Source organism: Bos grunniens, chromosome 28 (genome assembly GCF_055505025.1).
Source record: "Bos grunniens cultivar Pamir isolate PY7600 chromosome 28, Bosgru_T2T1.0, whole genome shotgun sequence".
NCBI classification, from domain to species: Eukaryota; Metazoa; Chordata; class Mammalia; order Artiodactyla; family Bovidae; genus Bos; species Bos grunniens.
Window position 1 is genome coordinate 23,729,435 of NC_141192.1, and position 16,181 is coordinate 23,745,615.

The 16,181-nt window shown below is 37.5% G+C and overlaps 1 protein-coding gene across 10 annotated transcripts in view; it reads left to right on the top strand.

Moving 5' to 3' along the window:
• CTNNA3 (catenin alpha 3) overlaps positions 1-16,181 on the top strand; it is a 1,912,303-nt gene that overhangs the window by 1,680,031 nt on the left and 216,091 nt on the right. The gene's annotated exons all lie outside the window — the stretch shown is intronic.

A 16,181-nucleotide genomic window follows, 5' to 3' on the forward strand; every position in this document is an offset into this window, starting at 1 on the left:
CAAGCTGGTTTTAGAAAAGGCAGAGGAACCAGAGATCAAATTGCCAACATCCGCTGGATCATGGAAAAAGCAAGAGAGTTCCAGAAAAACATCTATTTCTGCTTTATTGACTATGCCAAAGCCTTTGACTGTGTGGATCACAATAAACTGTGGAAAATTCTGAAAGAGACGGGAACACCAGACCACCTGACCTGCCTCTTGAGAAACCTATATGCAGGTCAGGAAGCAACAGTTAGAACTGGACATGGAACAACAGACTGGTTCCAAATAGGAAAAGGAGTACGTCAAGGCTGTATATTGTCACCCTGTTTATTTAACTCATATGCAGAGTACATCACGAGAAACGCTGGGCTGGAAGAAGCATAAGCTGGAATCAAGATTGCCAGGAGAAATATCAATAACCTCAGATATGCAGATGATGCCACCCTTATGGCAGAAAGTGAAGAGGAACTCAAAAGCCTCTTGATGAAAGTGAAAGAGGAGAGTAAAAAGTTGGCTTAAAGCTCAACATTCAGAAAACGAAGATCATGGCATCTGGTCCCATTACTTCATGGCAAATATATGGGGAAACAGTGGAAACAGTGTCAGACTTTATTTTTTTGGGCTCCAAAATCACTGTAGATGGTGATTGCAGCCATGAAATTAAAAGACGCTTACTCCTTGGAAGGAAAGTGATGACCAACCTAGGTAGCATATTCAAAAGCAGAGACATTACTTTGTCAACAAAGGTCCATCTAGTCAAGGCTATGGTTTTTCCAGTAGTCATGTATGGATGTAAGAGTTGGACTGTGAAGAAAGCTGAGCGAGAAAGAATTGATGCTTTTGAACTCTAGTGTTGGAGAAGACTCTCGAGAGTCCATTGGACTGCAAGGATATCCAACCAGTCCATTCTAAAGGAGATCAGCCCTGGGTGTTCATTGGAAGGACTGATGCTAAAGCTGAAACTCCAATACTCTGGCCACCTTATGTGAAGAGTTGACTCATTGGAAAAGACCCTGATGTTGGGAGGGATTGCAGGCAGGAGGAGAAGGGGATGACAGGATGAGATGGCTGGATGGCATAACAGGCTCGATGGACATAAGTTTGTGTGAACTCCGGGAGTTGGTAATGGACAGGGAGGCCTGGTGTGCTGCGATTCATGGGGTCGCAAAGAGTCCGACACAACTGAGCGACTGAAATGAACTGAAAGTGGAGAAAATGCCATCAATGACTGGTGAAAGTGAAAGTGAAGTTGCTCAGTTGTTCCCGATTCTTTGTGACCCTATGGACTGTACCCTACCAGGCTTCTCAGTCCATGGGATTTTTCAGGCAAGAATATCGGTGTGGGTTGCCATTTCCTCCTCCAGGGGATCTTCCTGACCCGGAGATGGAACTCAGGTCTCCTGCATTGCAGGCAGATGCTCTACTCTATGAACCACCAGGGAAGCCCTTCTTAGCAGAATGGCATAGGATAGATTTTCTGATCTTCAGCTTCTTGGGACTCTGTAAAGTAGAGAAAATGCAATCAGTGACTGGTACATGATAGCTAACTAACAGAATTGTTTCCCGCTCTTCTCAACAGATTAATAAACGGATAGCTGTCTAAAGGTTTTTAGATTGTATACATGATGTTTTTTAAACTGGGCACAGAAATAAATAGGCACTGCTAAGCTTTGGTAGAGAGAGCAAAGTATTTAGAAAGTTGCATTAACAAGATTTTTAATGTACTGTACTGTTTTTTAAAAAGTAACTTAAATCCTGTGGTGTGGTTTATATATATCTGAAAGAAGTGAGAGGAGAAAAGCACAACATTATCAAAAGACAGGTCATGTAGTTGAAACCCCTTCAAAAGGCAGGGTTTTATGTATTCAAGAAAAAAAAAAAATCTTGTTAGTACCTCTAGCTCTGATTTTGGTATAAACATTTGAAGGATGAGGAATAACAAGTAGGATCTCTTTCTTTCAAATGTCCCAGGTCTCTTTGTGTTGTCTGGCTGTGAATTAGCTGGTATATTGGTCTGTATCCTGCATACAAAGTAGTGACTGCTCAAAACCTCAACTTCTAGCAAAGGTCTACAGCCCTTTCAGCATGGTTAGCAAATACCCTGAACATCACGCAATTGCTAGATCCTTGTATTCACTAATAAGGCTCCTTTCAGAATCACAAAACCTCCTGTTGCAGCATGCCCTTTTGAACTTCTTGGTCCCTCACTAAATTGCTAGGAAAAAGAACAAGAAGAAGACAGAACGTCATTCCCAGAATATTCCATCCTTGTCTCACCCACACATCATCTCAGGGACAACTCAAGACTGGGCTTGCTGCCCATGAGTTCCACCTAGAGCTGCATGATGCTTGCAGTGTCTGTTCATGCCCTTCATTTGACACATAAATTACCACAATGAGAGGGTTCGTTGTGCTTCTCTATTATAGTACGAGAAATGTTGTAATTTAAATGTTTTACATATTCTTCATAGAAAAATAGATAGGAAAAAGGACGGGCTGCTCACTCTCAAAATTTAAAACTAATTGTAAAACCTGGGAAAACCAGCTGGGTAAACTCTGAATACTCATAAACAGATTTTCTTTTAACTCATTAACAAGTTTGTGTCGTTTATAATAAATCATAGTAAGAGTATTGTAGTCAACGGAGGATCTTTCAATTTACAGAGGAAATTCTAAGTCAGTACATGTTGTGAGCCATTCATATGAGATATGAGTGACACTCTGGAGCTGGAACAAAATGCCAGCAAATTATAAGTGGTGTCAGGAGTAGTCTTGCATATAGATATTTTCAGACTTATAGCCTTCGGTCTGAAGAACATATTGTGTGAGGAAATACAGTGTGAATAAATGGAAATTGTACTCCACTGAAGTAAGAAAGGGGAAAATAGTTTTATTTCTTGCCCAACATTTCTGCATCATGATATCTCTAAGTGTGCAGCCATAAATCTGAGATGAATCTCAGGAAATGGTGTAAAAGATTTTCATTGTTAATCTGTCAGATTTTAGAATCCCTTTCTTTCAGTCAGTAGGGAGAAAATCACACAGGGCAGAGGAAAACAGCAAGAGCAGAAAGCCTGGAGTAACTTTGGCTTTGCTGGTTGTTTAGTTGAGAAATTTGAATTTGTAAACAAGTGAAGATTAATTTTAAATTACTTTCATTAAGTCAGAGTAATATGTAAAGATTCAGACGTTTTATCCTTGTACATCAGTCGTGGAAATGAGGCTTTTGATTACTACATGGGCAAACTACATAAAGAATTATCATAAATAAGCCTACAATTATTTTTTCTGCCTTGAGTTCCCACATAGCTCATACCCAGTTTCCTCTCTTATGAACATTTTATATTATTATGGTACTTTTGCCAAAACAAAGAAACTTTTTCCCCTTCACTTTCAAAGGATACTTTTTTGTAGATAGCATTCTAAGCTGATGTTTTATTTTTCTTTCTGTAAGCACTTTTAATATTTCACTCTGCTTCTCCTTGCATGGTTTCTGGTATGAAGTAACTTGAAATTCTTATTCTTTTTTCTCCAAAGATAAAGGGCTCTATCTTTCTAACTTCTCTGACAATTTGTTCTTTACCTTTAGTTTTCTGCTGTTGAATATGATATGCCTAGGTTTAGTTATGTGTTGTTTGTCCTACTTGATAGTCTCTGAAAATTTTGGTTTTCGGTTTGTCATTACTTTTTGAAAATTATCAGCCATTATCACTCAGGGTATTTCCTCTGATCTGTTTTCTCTTCTCTTTCTCTAATCTGTTTATTATACCTTTTCTGGGCTTCCCTGGTGGCTCAGATGGTAAAGAATGTGCCTGCAATGCAGGAGATATGGGTTCAATCCCTGAGTGGGGCAGATCCCCTGAAGAAGAGAATGGCTACCCAGTAGAGTATTCTTGCCTGGAGGATTCCATGGAAAGAAAAGCCTGTTGGCTATAGTTCATGGGGTTGCAAAGAGTTGGACACAACTGAGTGACTAACACTTTCACTAACACTTTTACACCTTTTCTAATGATCCCACGGTTCTTGGATGTTTTGTATTTCTTTCCCCCATTCTTTTTTTTTTTTTTTTCTCTCTTTGCATTTTCATTTTTTTTTCTCTATCTGTACTTTTAAAAGCTGTGTCATAGCTGAATCTGGTTGTGATATTTGCTTTTTCTTTTTAGATTATATTTATGGTTTGCCTTTTACTGAGACTTGTAACTTTGGATTTAAAGCTGGACATGGGTAATAGGGATTAAAGTAAATAGTTCTTTAATGTGAGGTTTTATATTAAGCTTTTAGTCTTCCCAATTATGATTACTTTCTCAATGTTAAATAATAGGAACATCTGGCATTTCACCTTGTTTCTAATCTTAGGGGGAATACCTGTGTTATTTTTACATGGCGTGCCATCTTTAGAGCTGATATATGTATAGCATATTAGTTCAGTTCAGTCACTCAGTCATGTCTGACTCTTTGCGACCCCATGAATTGCAGCACACCAGGCCTCCCTGTCCATCACCAACTCCTGGAGTTCAATCAAACTCATGTCCATGGAGTCGGTGATGCCATCCAGCCATCTCATCCTCCGTCATCCCCTTTTCCTCCTGACCCCAATCCCTCCCAGCATCAGAGTCTTTTTCAATGAGTCAACTCTTCACATGAGGTGGCCAAAGTACTGGAGTTTCAGCTTTAGCATCATTCCTTCCAAAGAAATCCCAGGGCTGATCTCCTTCAGAATGGACTGGTTGGATGTCCTTGCAGTCCAAGGGACTCTCAAGAGTCTTCTCCAACACCACAGTTCAAAAGCATCAATTCTTTGGCGCTCAGCTTTCTTCACAGTCCAACTCTCACAGCCATACATGACCACTGGAAAAACCATAGCCTTAACTAGACGGACCTTTGTTGGCAAAGTAAAGTCTCTGTTTTTCAATATGCTATCCAGGTTGGTCATAACTTTTCTTCCAAGGAGTAAGCATCATTTAATTTCATGGCTGCAGTCACCATCTGCAGTGATTTTGGAGCCCCCAAAAATAAAGTCTGACACTGTTTCCACTGTTTCCCCATCTATTTCCATTGAAGCGATGGGACCAGATGTCATGATCTTAGTTTTCTGAATGTTGAGCTTTGAGCCAACTTTTTCACTCTCCTCTTTCACTTTCATCAAGAGGCTTTTTAGTTCCTCTTCACTTTCTGCATATTAAGGGAGTAGCAATAACTTTCTGTTTTATTGAATTTTTTATATATTTATATATAATTTTGATTGAATTTTATCAAAGGCTTTTTGTTGTATCTGGTGGGATCATACTTTTTTTTTTTTTTTTACTTTTATACTTATATATATAGTAATGTGAATTATATTGGAATTCCTAATAGTGAAGCATTCTTGCATTTCTGGAGTAAATCCCTATTTGCTGTGTTATACTTATTTATGAGTATGGAGTCATAATCTTCAAAAGTAACTTTCTATCTCCACTCACTAAAAGGGCTTAGAACCATGATGCCTTAGCTGGAATGAGCATACCTAGTTCCTGTTCTTGATTTTTAAATACCAGAAGTCATTTAAAGGAATCAGAACTCCTTGGAGATATGCCATATGGAACAGATGCTCTGACTGGAATAAAAATTGGATTTAGGTTGTTGGCACAGAAAGAGAGATAGTACCCTATTTAAAATGAATTCACCATCTCATTCATGGGCACTTGTTGCAACAAATATATTAAAGTCAATAATGTTGTTTATGTGCTCAATTGAAAAAAAAAACTACAATGTATAATAGGTTCTAATTGGTAATGAGATTAAAAATGACCATGAAAATCTTTTGCAGCACAGTTTCCCTGGCTATCTTAGAGCAAATATTTCAGTTTTAAACCTCAACAACTTTTTTTTCACATGATCATTCCAAGAGTGTTGATCTTTTCTGAAGTACAAAGTCATATTAAGCTAGTATATATAATGTAGTATATGTGTATGATTGTGTGTATATATACACATATATGTACATATATGTAATGTATAATAATTAAACTGATGAAATACTGAGAAAGATGTGTAATCAAAGCATTTTGCAGGTTTTTTTTTTGTTTTTTTAAATCATGGAGAAATGAAAGAAATAGATCACTCAAGGTGCAACTAGCAGTGTTTTAAATTAGGTGTGGAGATTTGTAAGTAATAGTGTTTCAGTTCAGTTCAGTTGCTCAGTTGTGTCCAGCTCTTTGCGACTGCATGAATCACATCACACCAGGCCTCCCTGTTCATCACCAACTCCCAGAGTTTACCTAAACTCATGTCCATTAAGTCGGTGATACCATCTAAACATCTCATCCTCTTTTGTCCCCTTCTCCTGCCTTCAATCTTTCCTAACATCAGGGTCTTTTCAAATGAGTCAGCTCTTTGCACCAGGTGGTCAAAATATTGGAATTTCAGCTTCAACCTCAGTCATGCCAATGAACACCCAGGACTAATTTCCTTTAAGATGGACTGGATGGATCTCCTTGAAGTTCAAGGGACTCTCAAGAGTCTTCTCCAACACCACAGTTCAAAAGCATCAATTCTTCGGGGCTCAGCTTTCTTTATAGTCCAACTCTCACATCCATACATGACCACTGGAAAGACCATAGCCTTGACTAGACAGACCTTTGTTGGCAAAGTAATGTCTCTGCTTTTTAATATGCTATCTAGGTTGGTCATAACTTTCCTTCATGGCTGCAATCACCATCTGAAGTGATTTTGGAGGCCCCCCCCCAAATTTCAGCCACTGTTTCCACTGTTTCCCCATCTATTTGCCATGAAGTGATGGGACCAGATGCCATGATCTTCGTTTTCTGAATGTTGAGCTTTAAGCCAACTTTTTGTTTAGTGATTTTTTTAGTGTTTAGTGATTTTAAATATACACTCTGTAACTATGAATTACCAAAATTAGGCCAAAGGCTAATAAAGATCTTCGTTCAAATAAGAAACCTGACATAATTTTAACTGTTGACCTCTACTTTTTGAACTGCTGTATTTTACTGAATCTTCCAAAGAAATAAATCAGAGGCCTCTGTGCTGGCTTTGTGGGGAGGGTTTAGGGTTTTCTAACTTCAGTTGAATCATGTCTCCATGTGATGTCATGTATGTATATATGATATCTGAGTTAGATTTTACATGGGAACATGTACTACATAGAGAGAAACACCAGATGTATGAAAGCCACTGGCCTTTTCACTTGGGTTCTTTTCCCAGTTCATTTGAGTTCAGTTCAGTCGCTCAGTCGTGTCCGACTCTTTGTGACCCCATGAATTGCAGCACGCCAGGCCTCCCTGTCCATCACCATCTCCTGCAGTTCACTCAGACTCACATCCATCAAGTCAGTGATGCCATCCAGCCATCTCATCCTCTGTCGTCCCCTTTTCCTCTTGAACCCAATCCCTCCCAGTATCAGAGTCTTTTCCAATGAGTCAACTCTTCACATGAGGTGGCCAAAGTACTGGAGTTTCAGCTTTAGCATCATTCCTTCCAAAGAAATCCCAGGGCTGATCTCCTTCAGAATGGACTGGTTGGATGTCCTTGCAGTCCAAGGGACTCTCAAGAGTCTTCTCCAACACCACAGTTCAAAAGTATCAATTCCTCGGCGCTTAGCCTTCTTCACAGTCCAACTCTCACATCCATACATAGCCACAGGAAAAACCATAGCCTTGAGTAGATGGACTTTTGTTGGCAAAGTAATGTCTCTGCTTTTCAGTATGCTATCTAGGTTGGTCATAACTTTCCTTCCAAGGAGTAAGCGTCTTTTAATTTCATGGCTGCAATCACCATCTGCAGTGATTTTGGATCCCCCAAAAATAAAGTCTGACAGTTTCCACTGGTTCCCCATCTATTTCCCATGAAATGATGGGGCCAGATGCTATGATCTTCGTTTTCTGAATGTTGAGCTTTAAGCCAACTTTTCCACTCTCCACTTTCACTTTCATCAAGAGGCTTTTTAGTTCCTCTTCACTTTCTGCCATAACGGTGGTGTCATTTGCATATCTGAGGTTATTGATATTTCTCCCGGCAATCTTGATTCTAGCTTCTGTTTCTTCCAGTCCGGCGTTTCCAGTCTCTATTGTATTCCCAGTCTCTATTTCATTAGCATTAGGTGACCACAAGCAGTTTGCAGTTCCTCCTATTCTGAACTACTTTTCACATGATTTCACATCTCTGCTGATTTCTTGCCCTTTCCTGAATCTCTCTTTTTTACCTTTCAATATGCCTTTTAAAGAAAGGAAGCTTTCCGTTCTTTAATTATCTCAAATTTTCTCTGAGTGCAAACTAAGCATCTTTAAGAGTTGGTTTTTCCTGACTCTCTTCAATTATCTAATGAACTGTGGGTAAAAGTAAAAGGTGATGTACCAGTAATATTCACAGCTGTTCTCTAATTGACATTTATACTACACTTTAATATACCTTACTCATTTAGAATTTCAAGCCCTTTCAGATATAATGAATCCCATTTTATAGACTAAATGATTTAAAATCTAAAAGTTAAAAATAACATGGTTGATATTATCTAGTTAGTAAGTGATTGAGCCAGCAACAATCTTCTAACTCTTGTTCTAATATTCTTTATTTAACATTTCAATACAATGTTAATTACATTTCTTTTTCTTGGGGATGGTTTTGATCACTGCCTTCTATACAGTGTCATGAACCTCCATCCATAGTTCTTCAGGCATTTTATCAGACCTAATTAACTGAATCTATTTGTCACTTCCACTGAATAATCATAAGGGATTTGATTTAGGTTATACCTGAATGGTCTAGTGGTTTTCCTTACTGTTTTCAATTTAATCTGAATTTTGCAATAAGGAGTTCATAATCTGAGCCACAGTCAATTCCCAGTCTTGTTTTTGCTGACTTGTATAGAATGTCTCTATCTTTGGCTACAAAAGTATAATAAATCTGATTTCAGTATTGAACATCCAGTGATGTCTATGTGTAGAGTCGTCTCTTATGTTGTTGGAAGAGGGTGTTTGCTATGATCAATGTGTTCTTTGGCAAAATTCTGTTAGCCTTTACCCTGCTTCATTTTTCACTCCAAGGTCAAACTTGCCTGTTATTCTAGGTATCTCTTGACTTTCTACTTTTGCATTCTGGTCCAAAATGATGAAAAGGACACGTCTTTTTGGTGTTAGTTCTAATAGGTCTTGTAGGTCTTCATAGAACCATTCAACTTCAGCTTCTTTGGCATTACTTGTTGGGGCATAGACTTGGATTAATGTGATATTGAATGGTTTGCCTTGGAAACAGAGATCATTCTGTCATTTTTGAGATTGGACACAAGTACTGCATTTCAGACTCCTTTGTTGACTATGAGGGCTACTCCATTTCTTCTAAGGGATGTTTGGACACAGTAGTAGATATAATCGTCATCTGAATTAAATTTGCCCATTCCAGTCTGTTTTAGTTCACTGATTGCTAAAATGTCAGTGTTCACTCTTGCCATCTCCTGTTTGACCACTTTCAATTTACCTTAATTGATGGACCTAACATTGCACCTTCTTATGAAATATTGTTCTTTACAGCATCAAACTTTACTTGGGCATTGTTTTTGATTTTGCTCAGCCTCTTCATTCTTTCTGAAGCTATTTCTCCACTCTTCCCCAGTAGTATATTGGGCATGCACTGACATGGGGAGTTTGTCTTTCAGTGTCATGAGAAAGCCAAAAGAGAAAAGGAAAGGTACATCCATCTGAATGCAGAGTTCCAAAGAATAGCAAGGAGAGATAAGAAAGCCTTTCTAAGGTGATCAATGTGAAGAAATAGAAGAAAACAATAGAATGGGAAAGACTAGAGATCTCTTCAAGAAAATTGGAGATACCAAGGGAACATTTCATGCAAAGATGGGCTCAATAAAGGACAGAAGTGGTATGGGCCTAACAAAAACAGAAGAGTTTAAGAAGAATTGGCAAGAATACACAGAATAATTATTTTTAAAAAAAGATCTTAATGACCCAGATAACCATGATAGTGTGATTACTCACCTAGAGCAAGACATCCTGGAGTGTGAAGACAAGAGGGCCTTAGGAAGCATCAATACGAACAAAGCTAGTGGAGGTGATGGAATTCCAGTTGAGCTATTTCAAATCCTAAAAGATGATGCTGTGAAAGTGCAAATTTGGAAAACTCAGCAGTGGCCACAGGACTGGAAAAGGTCAGTTTTCATTTCAATCCCAAAGAAAAGCAATGCCAAAGAATGCTCAAACTACTACACAATTGCATTCACCCTACACACTAGCAAAGTAATGCTCAACATTCTCCAAGAGAGGCTCAACAATATGTAAATCAAGAACTTCCAGATGTTCAAGCTGGATTAAGAAAAGACAGAGGAACCAGAGATCAAACTGCCAACATCCTTGGATCATAAAAAGAGAAGGAGATTTCCAGGATAGCATCTACTTCTGATTTATTGAGTATGCCAAAACTTTTGACTGTGTGGATCACAATAAAATGTGTAAATTCTTCTAGAGATGGGAATACCAGACCACCTGACCTGCCTTTTGAGAAATCTGTATGCAAGTCAGAAAGCAACAGTTAGAACTGGAGATGTAACAACAAACTGGTTCCAAATTGGGAAAGGAGTACGTCAAGGCTGCATATTGTCAGCTCGCTTATTTAACTTATATGCAGAGTACATCATGCAAAATGCTGGTCTGGATGAAGCACTAGCTAGAATCAAGATTTCCAGGAGAAATATCAATAACCTCAGATACGCAGAGGATACACCCTTATGGCAGAAAGTGAAGAGGAACTAGTGAGCCTCTTGATGAAAGTGAAAACAGAGAGTGAAAAGCTGGCATAAAATTCAGCATTCAAGAAACTAAAATTATGACATCTGGTCCCATCTCTTCATGGCAGTTAGATGGGGAAACAATGAAAACAGTGAGAGACATTATTTTTGGGGGCTCCAAAATCACTGCAGATTATGACTTCAGCCATGAAATCTAGAAGACACTTGCTCCTTGGAAGAAAATCAATGACCAACCTAGACAGCATATTAAAAAGCAGAGACATTATGTTGCCAGAAAAGGTTCATCTATTCAAAGTTATGGTTTTTCCAGTAGTCATGTGTGGATGTGAGTTGGACCATAAAGAAGGCTGAGTGCCAAAGAATTGATGCTTTTGAACTGTGATGTTGGACAAGACTGTTGAGAGTCCCTTGGACTGTGAGACCAAACCAGTCAATCCTAAAGGAAATCAGTCCTGAATATTCATTGGAAGGACTGAGGCTAAGCTGAAACTCCAATACTTTGCCCACCTGATGCAAAGAACTGACCCCTTAGAAGACACCCTGATGTTGGGAAAGATTGAAGGCAGGAGGAGAAGGGGACAACAGAGGATGAGATGGCTGGATGTCATCACTGACATGATGGACATGAGTTTGAGCTAGCTCTGGGAGTTGGTGATGGACAGGGAAGCCTATTGTTCTGCAGTCCATTGGGGTTGTAAAGAGATACACAACTGAGTAACTGAACTGAACGATATTAATTAGACATAATAGCTAATGTTTCCTGACACAAGTTATAATTACATGGTAGCTAATATTACTTTGCTTATTGTGTGCCTGACACTAGACTGAATACTTCATATTACTTTTTTATGTATTTTTTAACAGTCATATAAGATAGATACCTCAAAATTGAAAGAGCTTGATATACTTCCCAAATACCCACCACTAATCTGTGGTGTGTCAGGACTGTAATTTAATTTTTTTCATTCCAATGTGCAGAGTGTTAATTTATCTTCTGTACTGGATCTCAGGACATAAAGAAGAAAGAAAATTTTAGTGAGAAAATACCATGTTCCCTACCCTGAGAAACTGACTTTATAAAACTATATCACATAAAAATGAAAAGACTATCTTACATTATGTACACAAAGTTAAATCTATTCATCACCTGGAGTTGCCCACAATAACATTTGATGAGGAAGAGGTGAAATGTAGAATTATGAAGAAGGCAAGGACATCAATCTTTCTTTTACATTTCATGAAACCAAAACTCAATAACTTTCTAGGGTCACAGAATAAATAAGTGTTATTATTCATTAGACAGGAAGCTCTTTTGGTACAATATCAAATTTTGTTAATTCTGTGTTTTAGTGAATGAATGAATGAAAAGCAAAAATGAGAACATAGTTTTTCTGCCTTCATTCTCCCAAATACTAAACTTGTTTCTTATTTAGTTTAAAATATAATACTCAAGTTGCTATTATTTTAATTACACAAAAATTCCAGAGTTGAGACCTCAAGTGAAAGCTGTGCTTAGATGATCTAATTTCTTAGTAGGATCAAAAGACGGTTAAACAGCATGAGGAATTAAAAAACTACCCCATCCATTAGATCATGGAAAATCTTGATAACCACTGCACTGGGTACTTGAGCATGAAACTAAAACAATTTATACATATTAGTGAGCAGCTTGGAGAGTCTAACAAAACAAGTCAAACAAGACATTTTGTACAAATCAAAGTTTTTCATTGTGCAAATAAGGGTGTTTGTTCATAGGAGAATGTGAATAACATATTTCTATATTCATGAAATTTTGAGTAAAACTTGGTAAACAGAACTTAGATAATGAAGCATTAGTTTCATAAAGATGGTAACCTAGGGATTTCCCTGGTGACCCAGTGGTTAAGACTCTGTGCTTCCAATGCAGAGGCCATGGGTTTGATCCATGGTCAGGGGACTAAGATCCCACATGCCTCGGGGCATGGTTGTTAAAAAATGATTGTGACCTCATATAATTTATGACAATTTTATAACATAACTCTGCTGCACACAGAGCAATTCATAAATATCTTCTGAATAGAATCTGTATTTTTTTTCTCCTTTTATATATAACAAAAAAGTAATGTTCGATACCTTTTCCCTTTTTTTTTTTTTTTTTGGCCAGACTTCATGGTTTATGAGATTTTAGTTTTGAGACCAGGGGTTTAACCCTTGCCCTCAGCAGTGAAAACACAGGCTTTTAACCACTGGACCACCAGGGAATCCCCTGATACCTTTTAATTTAAAAAGACTAGCATCATATACAAACCAAACACACATACAGACCCATATCCACACCCAACCCCTGCAGCCACTAAGTGTAATTAAATTAAGCCTAGCAAATTTTCTCAGAAAGAACATAGCATACTTTTTCATCTTGCCACATTGATATTCTGGATCCTGTTCCTAAGTAGATTCTCTCTCTCATTGTAAAACTATTTTGAAAACAATTTCTCCTTTCCGGATACCAAATAGCATTTCTTGTTTCTGAATAGTGGATAAGATTAGCCAGAAAAAGGAGTTTTTAAGATAGAACAATGTTAGGAAAAAAAAAAACATGGGCATACTAAATTATTTCAAAGAGGTGGAAAGATAAGAATAAAAGGTGAGAGTTGAAAAGTAAGAAAAGATAATTTAGCTGAAGAGTACTTAGAATTTATTTTCATCAGGCTATAAAAAGTTATTGGTTTCATATATAGCATGTGCTATTGTTAGTTTTATTTAGCATGTAACTTCAGTTTTGTAAATAGATGACACTTTAATATTGTTCGTTCAAAGACAGCCTGAGTGGGTTTTTTAAAATATTATTTTTATCCACATATGCACACCATAAACTTGGTGACGTTTAAGACTACTTCCAGAGAAAGCCATAGGGAGAAACACATGAATAAAGTAGATGAAATACAGTAGTTGCCACCTGTATTTATTGCAATGAGCATTTGTAATTAGTTTTATTATTTTACTATTATACTTTTAAATGAGCTAAATATATAGTCATATTAAGCATATACAAGAGGAAGTATAGGTATATAATTAGCATTAATTTTGCACATTTAACCAGAAGTCTCATGATACCTTACTGAAATAGGAACCAACTTCTGGTTAAACATGGGAGGTTAGGCTCCCTAAGGTGAAAACATAGTCGTACTTAAGCTAAGGTCTGTGGTCGTCGGTATGAGTAGAACTGTTTCCCAGAAAACAGTTTCCCAGGAAGCAGTAAAAGAAGAGCAAGCCTACTACACACATACTCACACACACATACACAAACACACACACCCACATCTGCTTCACTGCTGTATGCTTTAGTCAGAATCATTACATGCTACCTTTTTGTATTGTTAGCATGGGGATGGCAACCCACTCCAATATTCTTGCCTTGATAATTTCATGGACAGAGGAGCCTGGCAGACTACAGTCCATGGAGTTTCAAAGAGTCAGATGTGACTAAGTGACTAACTCTTTCAGTTTCACTTGATATTAGTATTCTCTACTTTCATTTAAGAAAGGAATTTTAATCCTAAGGGTTTTTTTTTCTTTTTTTTTTTGGTTATTGTGTTGAACTAAGTGGGAAAAAAGCTATAAAACTTGGTTTGATATTTTACAAATACAGTTAATCATAGAAAAATCACTGCTTCCATAATATCTTACCATTCTTATCCGTGGTCTTTTCACATTCAGAGTCCATTATGAAAGTCTGCAGAGGGTATTATTCTTACCAAAGCTATGATGTTTCTTATTTCTAAGTACCCCTTAGTGATATGACCTATGGATAGGTGTCTATAAAGTGAACATTTAACATTGATAACATAATTTAACATTTTTTAATTAAATATGTGATCCCTTAGTATAAATTGAAGTCCACTTTATTAAATAGCAAAAAAAGAGATGTTAACTGCATAAAACTGAATTTTCAGTATTATTCTTTTTATGTAGTTATTCAACGGAATGTCACATTTCATGGTCCCAGTTGTAATTACAGTCTTGGGCTAAGCAAACAATTGTTACTTTATGTAGTATGTATCTAGATAGACCTTTGAACAAGTAGATGCAAATTCTGGCAGCATTATTGATGTGTAACTGACATTTAAAAAACTGTGTATATTAAAGCATACCATTTGATATGTTTTATAGGCATATGTATTTAACCCTGATGCTATCCCACAGTCAAGTTAAGGAATATATACATCAAAGCCTAAAACTTCCACATGCTCCGTGGTAATCTAATCATTCCTTGCTGCAGACCCTAAATGATCCCACAGATCAATCTAATGTATTACTGTAGATTGATTTGTAATTTCTAGTGTCTGTGTGTGGATGCACTTAGTCATGTCCCTTTGCATGCCCCATGGACTGTATGTAGCCCATCAGATTCCTCTGTCCATGGGATTTTCCAGGCAAGAATACTGGAGTTTAATTTCTAGAATGCTGCATAGATAGGATAATACTAGATGTACTCTTACTTTGCTTCCTTCACATGGCATAATTATTTTGAGATCTAGCCAGGTCGTTACCTGTATCAATAATCATTCTCTTTTCTAATTGAGTGATATTCTATTGAAAGATCATATAATTTGTTACAGCATTTGCTTGTTGATGAACATCTGAGTCATTTCTGCCTCTTGGCTATTACAAAACAAGTTGCCATAAATAGTTGTGTACAAGTCTTTTTGTGAATGTATGTTTTAGTCCATCTTGAGTAAACAGGGTGAAATGACTGGATTCTGTGGTGTTCTATTGGGTTTCCCTTGTGGGTCAGCTGGTAGAGAATCGCCTGCAATGTGGGAGACCTAGGTTCAATCCCTGTGTTGGGAAGATCCCCTGGAGAAGGGAAAGGCTACCCACTCCAGTATTCTGGCCTGAAGAATTCCAGGGACTGTATAGTCCATGGGGTCACAAAGAGTCGGACACGACTGAACGACTTTCACTTTCATGGAAATTTAACATGTTAAGGAACACAAGCAGTTTTTAAATCTAATTTCCCTGCTAGGTTTGCTTCTCCCTCTTTTCTTAATTCCATAGATCAGGACAGACTGTGTAGAAACAGCACATGAGCTAGTTTCATAGCCACTTACATCTGCCTACATCTTCAACAATGATGTATTCACTCGCTTCCACAAATAGGCCTTTTAGTTTGGAGACTTAAAAATCCCTTTTAGAGAGAACATAATTCTTCCTTAGGGGTTGTCCAAATATTTATTTTGCTGCATTCTAGTGTACTATTTCATATATAAGCCTCCAACTTAGGCAACTTTATTCTACTAGTGTAGGGAATTCTTACATCCCATAAAGCAAACTTCAATCCAATAACCCTGAATAATAGCTACAAAAGTCTTATATAGATCTGAATTACTGTATTATCGAGCAGCATCTCCTCTGTAATGTGGAACTTCTTTCATATTTTTCTGTTTTTTAGTTCAGTGTGAAATAGGAG